This window comes from Triticum dicoccoides, chromosome 3A (assembly GCF_002162155.2).
Source record: "Triticum dicoccoides isolate Atlit2015 ecotype Zavitan chromosome 3A, WEW_v2.0, whole genome shotgun sequence".
Lineage (NCBI taxonomy): Eukaryota > Viridiplantae > Streptophyta > Magnoliopsida > Poales > Poaceae > Triticum > Triticum dicoccoides.
Genome location: NC_041384.1, coordinates 156063185 through 156070510, shown reverse-complemented (window position 1 = coordinate 156070510; position 7326 = coordinate 156063185).

Here is a 7326-nt window from a genome sequence, read left to right as displayed (position 1 = left end):
TTAAGCTACTTGAACATTGAGCATCAAGATCTATAAGGATAGATCAAAATGCTTAATAATACTTTCAAATGAGCACATACCTTGACATGATCTTGAAGGTGTTCAAGATGGACCAGTCAAAGAAGGAGTTCTTGCCTGAGTTGTAAGGTACGAAGTTAAGACTTAAAGCTCGACCACGGCAGAAAAGAGAGAAAGGACGAAGGTCGTTCCCTATGCTTAAGACGTAGGCTCTTCAGTATGCTATGCTGTGTACCGCACCTGAAGTCTGCCTTGCCATGAGTCAGTCAAGGGGTACAAGAGTGATCCAAGAATGGCTCACAGGACAGCGGTCAAAGTTATCCTTAGTAACTAGTGGACTAAGAAATTTTCTCGATTATGGAGGTGGTAAAAGAGTTCGTCGTAAAGGTTACGACGATGCAAGCTTGACACCTATCCGGATAGCTCTGAGTAGAGAGACCGGATACATATAATGGAGCAATAATTTAGAATAGCTCCAAGTAGAACAGTTGTTTGGAATAGCTCCAAATAGAGCGTGGTAGCTGCATCTAGGAGATGACATAGAGATTTGTAAAGCACACACGGATCTGAAAGGTTCAGACCTGTTGACTAAAACCTCTCTCACAAGCAACATGATCAAACATAAAACTCATTGAGTGTTAATCACATAGTGATGTGAACTAGACTACTGACTCTAGTAAACTCTTGGGTATTAGTCACATGGCGATGTGACCTGTGAATGTTAATCACATGGCGATGTGAACTGGATTATTGACTCTAGTGCAAGTGGGAGACTGTTGGAAACATGCCCTAGAGGCAATAATAAAAGTATTATTATTATATTTCCTTGTTCATGATAATTGTCTTTTATTCATGCTATAACTGTATTATCCGGAAATCGTAATACACGTGTGAATACATAGACCACAATATGTCCCTAGTGAGCCTCTAGTTGACTAGCTCGTTGTGATCAACAGATAGTCATGGTTTCCTGGCTATGGACATTGGATGTCGTTGATAACGGGATCACATCATTAGGAGAATGATGTGATGGACAAGACCCAATCCTAAGACTAGCACAAAAGATCGTGTAGTTCATTTGCTAGAGCTTTGCTAATGTCAAGTATCTTTTCCTTAGACCATGAGATTGTGCAACTCCCGGATACCGTAGGAGTGCTTTGGGTGTACCAAACGTCACAACGTAACTGGGTGGCTATAAAGGTGCATTACAGGTATCTCCGAAAGTGTCTGTTGGGTTGGCACGAATCGAGACTGGGATTTGTCACTCCGTGTAAACGGAGAGGTATCTCTGGGCCCACTCGGTAGGACATCATCATATGCGCAATGTGACCAAGGAGTTGATCACGGGATGATGTGTTACGGAACGAGTAAAGTGACTTGCCGGTAACGAGATTGAACAAGGTATTGGATACCGACGATCGAATCTCGGGCAAGTAACATACCGATAGACAAAGGGAATTGTATACGGGATCGATTGAGTCCTTGACATCGTGGTTCATCCGATGAGATCATCGTGGAACATGTGGGAGCCAACATGGGTATCCAGATCCCGCTGTTGGTTATTGACCGGAGAACGTCTCGGTCATGTCTACATGTCTCCCGAACCCGTAGGGTCTACACACTTAAGGTTCGATGACGCTAGGGTTATAAAGGAAGCTTGTATGTGGTTACCGAATGTTGTTCGGAGTCCCGGATGAGATCCCGGACGTCACGAGGAGTTCCGGAATGGTCCGGAGGTAAAGATTTATATATGGGAAGTCCTGTTTTGGTCACCGGAAAAGTTTCGGGCGATATCGGTATTGTACCGGGACCACCGGGAGGGTCCCGGGGGTCCACCAAGTGGGGCCACCTGCCCCAGAAGTCTGCGTGGGCCATGTGTGGGAGGGGACCAGCCCCTAGGTGGGCTGGTGCGCCCCCCACAAGGGGCCAAGGCGCAAGGGAGAGTGGGAGGGGGCAAACCCTAGTCCAGATGGGCCTTAAGGCCCACCTAGTGGGCGCCTCCCCTCTCTCCCCCTCCTGGCCGCCGCCCCCTTTGCCATCTAGGGCTGGCCGCACCCCTTGGGGGTGGGAAACCCTAGAGGGGGGCGCAGCCCCCTCTCCCCCTATAAATAGTGAGGCATAGGGCTGCCCATAACACGCGATTTGATCTCTCGTTGGTGCAGCCCTGCCCCTCTCCCTCCTCCTCTTCTCCCATGGTGCTTGGCGAAGCCCTGCGGGATTGCCACACTCCTCCACCACCACCACGCCGTTGTGCTGCTGCTGGATGGAGTCTTCCTCAACCTCTCCCTCTCTCCTTGCTGGATCAAGGCGTGGGAGACGTCACCGGGCTGTACGTGTGTTGAACGCGGAGGTGCCGTGCGTTCGGCACTTGATCATCGGTGATCTGAATCACGACGAGTACGACTCCATCAACCCCGTTCACTTGAACGCTTCCGCTTAGCGATCCACAAGGGTATGTAGATGCACTCTTCTCTTCTTTCTACTCGTTGCTGGTCTCTCCATAGATAGATCTTGGTGACACGTAGGAAAATTTTGAATTTCTGCTACGTTCCCCAACACCTACACTATTACAACAAAGAGATCAAGGCATAGAAAGGTAGAATAATCCTACACTATATAATAAAGAAATTACAGCCGATTATACCCACTGGGCATTATGGTTCGGCACAGGTGATAATAAAGCATACACAAACAGCAAATTACATACACTGGGCAAATACAGCTCATACATCATGGACGCGCATCAACTTAACTCCATTTGAACTATAATCTCTTCAGAAAATAGGATTGGCCGGATTCAGATAGCACAAATTTCAGTCTGCAAAATCTCCAATTCCTTCATGGTTACCTCAGTGTCTTGTTTCATTTTTTGACTCCTGCATCTAATACCTGCATGTCCAGTCTCAACTTGTTGATTATACGTTGACAATCATGTACACGTTGTCTTGCCACCTCTAGTTGATTCTCGAGAACATCAGCACATTCCAATTCCAATCCATAATCATTCGGTAACGGCCATGCCGCACTGCTCGCAGATCTTTGTGTTGATGTCACTTCATCCTGAAATGTTTCTGTAAGTACACATGACTAGGGCAAAAATATAGTTACAACAGTGAAGCGAACAAGACACTGTTTTGTACTACATGGCAAAACAGGACTAACAATAATGTTACATGTCACTTTCAAAAAAATGTTACACGTCATGAAGCATAAGCAGGTGATATTTTAAAAATTATAAAAAGATAGTCTATGCAGCCTGCATACAGAAATCCCTCTTAGCTCATGAGAGGAGCATGATGTTGGGGCCCAATCGAAAACACAAACAAGTTACAAATTTAGACAACACGTTGCGTATAAGTAAGCAAGTAGTTGGTCATTCTGTGCCTCAATTAAAGTCTTAGGGAGCATAATAAACAGCAGAGGGTTTCATACAAACATACTACAGCAGGCAAAACTATGCAATCATTAGCGTAGTATAAACTAGATTGTGAGCCTCATGCAATAATAGTTGGTTAATAGACTCCAAAGCTTTAGGCACACTTTGGCAGAGTAATTAAATGGTAAGGCCTTTAATTATGTCAACTAATAGTGATACCAGTACCGAACATCAGGCATGATTATTTGGGCATCTCATTAACTATGGGCAAATAAAGCAATTGAAAAGAGAAAATTAACTATGCCTGAAACAAACAAGGAATTGAACTGTTGAGTTGCATATAGTGACTTACCTTAGCAGGTTGAAGAGGCTCAGCACAACTCCTACTTCTCTTGCAAGGCTCCTTCCTAACATCTTGTACTTGGAAATCCTCAATCTTATCTTCATTGCACCCCATCTGCAAGGTGACACAAACTAGTTACTCGTCTCCTTGGAAGATAAATATGCATACTTTCCAGTCTGTGAACACAAAAGAATGAGATTATAACAAAACAACACCACATAATGAAACATGCCGCATCTCTTGCACTTGCACACAATGAAATGAGCATTTACTATGTCTGCACTATGTAAAAACTAGGCATACCTTCGAACTGGATCTCCAGGTACTCTTGGAGAGCCTACTGTAGTGTACAACCAAACCTTTATGTCACCTATGAGTTAGACAAGGCCCCACTACAGCAGCCCTTAGTGTTTAAATTGTTGACAAGCTCTGTTAAAGTGTTATGTCAAGAACAGCAAGTAATCAAAGCAAACAGTCCTAGTATGGCTGGCTGATGCAAACAAGAAATTGAATAGATGTGTGAGCAAATCTTACATATCAAGAAAAGAAGCAAAGAAGGTGGCTTAAAGACCATCACTTGACTGACCAGATTTAAGGGGCATTTAAACATCATGTGCAACATATGAACTAACATAAACATTGCATATTCCAGATTCTACAATGGGATGCACATGTATTAGGTTATGCCATGTATGATGATGCCTAAATGTACAGATAGCAGGCAGGAGTGATTCATCATTGCACGCACAATTGAATTGCAGGTTAAGGGCCAGTTCGATTCCGCCTTTTCAGGGCATATTGTCAAAATAAGCCATAAAAGATGTAAAGAAGTCATTTTTGAGTTATGGCTTGGGCTTAACTAATTTTGCTTTGGAGGAGGGTGTTTCGGGTAGAACCTCACTAAAAATTGAAGGGAAGGGGAATAGTGAAATGACTCTGTTGTCTGCCTATATTACACTCAAAATGCAACTACTGACGCCCGTGTCACACCTGACCCTCAAGTAAAAACAAACACGCAAGCATTCATTGCCCTGCCCGCTTGCATCTCCTCTCCCCTTTCCACTATACGATGAATTGCTATGAGATGCTTCTGCTGCTGCTATATGATGCATTGCTATGAGCTGCTCCTGCTGCTGCTATATGATGAATTGCTATGAGCTGCTCCTGCTGCTGCTATATGATGAATTGCTATGAGCTGTTGCTTCTGTATGATGAGTTGCTATGAGCTGCTGCTACTATACGATGAATTGCTATGAGCTGTTGTTGCTATATGATGAGTTGCTACAAGCTGCTCCTGCTGCTGCTATATGATGAGTTGCTATAAGCTGCTCCTGCTGCTGCTATATGATGAATTGCTATGAGCTGCTCCTGCTGCTGCTATATGATGAATTGCTATGAGCTGCTTCCGCTGCTGCTATATGATGAATTGCTATGAGCTGCTGCTGGTATATGATGAATTGCATACTGCTGTTGTTGTATGATGAGTTGCTATGAGCTGTTGCTGCTGCTATATGATGCTTTCAGGTGGTGCTGCTATACGATAATAACCAGCCACTTGGACCATCGAATTTCAATAAATAATTGTTCTTCATTTAAATGTGGGTCATGCGTTCTTCATTTAAATTAGGCAATGGGATCTCTATGGAAAACATTGACCAAAGTAGATTGTGCCAAGTAGATGGTATCTTTGTATTTGCATTTTGAGCAAATAGTGATGGTCTATTGTCCTATCATATTATACTGCACTGGGTTCAATTTGTGATGTTTGCAAGTCAAATTAATTTCCATATGGGCAGCAAAATGAAAAAATATACTGCAATCTAGACTTTCCACTGATCATACCAAAGATAAGCTGAAAACACAATGAAAAGAACTGGTTGGCTTATTACATGGAGCTTATATTCACAGGTGCTTATTTTCTTAGGATAACTCGTAATAACTGTCCCTAAGAAACTTGGCTAATAGAACTGGCATACAAATAATATGTCACAATGATTGCAATGGAGGAGTGATGTACCATGGCACACTTTATAGGCTCACCGCTGCCTCTCCTTTTTTTGCGATGTTCCATGAAATTGCCACATACATCTTGTACTTTTTCATTGTGTAACCCTATCTGCAAGTTGACACGGCTAATTTTAGACATCTCTACATGATACTACATTGCATATCCCTTGCGCATATTTAAACCACCAATTAACGATTGTGTGCGTACCATAAACTAGCCATGACTTTGTATGCTGGACTAGCAGGCACTCTAAGGGAGCCTAATGTAGTTCACTGGAATTCCTACATGCCACCTACGATTTTGTGTAATGTACTGCCCCTGTTCCTAAATATATGTATTTGTAGAAATTCCAGTATGGACCACATACAGATGTATATAGATGCATTTTCGAGTGTAAATTCACTCATTTTGCTCTGTATGTAGCCTATAGTGGAATCTCTAGAAAGACTTATATTTAGGAACGGAGGTATGAGGTAGTATCATGTATGACATCTACATATCTAATTTGCAGCCAGTAGTAGAAATCATTGTCTGCACAAAGGGATTACTGGTCAAAAATCCTAGCAAAGCACGCTGGCAGGCACAGAACAGTACAAGAGAGAGAGACGCGCTTACAAGATCATAGCAATGCCTCAGTCCAGGATCTTGGTTGGCCAAGCTGTTAGATCCAGAAGAAACATCGTCCTTGTAGTTTTTGCCAGCTACATAACAGGTAACAGCGACCGGTTAGTATATTTGAAGTACATCGGGCAGGTGATGCTGGACGGGTTTAAAGGTGACAAGTACCTAGGCCGTGGCGGGTGCTTGACATCTCTCCAGACTGTGGGAATCAGGTTAGAAACATTGAGGGTGATGACGCTGCGCTGGCTGTCGGGCTCCGGTAAGGAGATCTAGAACCGTCGAGTAGGGTGTTTGTGGAGCGGCTCCGGTAGGGTGGACTACGGTGTGGGCGAAGCGGATCTATGGCCGTGGACGAGGGTGTAGGTGAAGCTGCTCCGGTGGTTGGGTTAAGGATGGTGTCGACGATGCGGATCTGCGGTCGTGGACGGGGCGTCAGAAGCTGCTCCGGTGGTTGGGTTAAGGGTGGTGTCGACGATGCGGATCTGTGGTCGTGGATGGGGCGTTAGAAACTGCTCTGGTAGGTTGGATGAGGGTGCGAGGAAGCGGATCTGAGGCCATGGACTTGTGAGTTGGCAAAGCGGCCCCAGTAGGATTAAGAATGGTATAGGCGAAGCTACACAGGTAGGGTTGAGGAAGGTGTCGGCGAAGCGGCTCCGGTAGGGTTGAGGAAGGTGTCGGCGAAGAGGATCAGAGGCCGTCGACGGGGGCGTCGGTGGGGCGGCTCCGGGGGGTGTGGACGAAGCGTCTCCGGTGGGAAGTACGAATGAGCCACTGCAGATGCGCGGTGGTTGACGAGAGTACCGGCGAAGCAGATCTGGCGTCGTGGACAAGGCCAACACTGAATGGGCTGTGGTACAGTGGTGGATGAGCAGTCTACTTGTTTCTAGGGGAGGTGGGAGGGGTAGATGCGGCCGCAGAAGCAGATCTGGCGAGGTGGACGCCGCTGGCAGTGAATGGGCT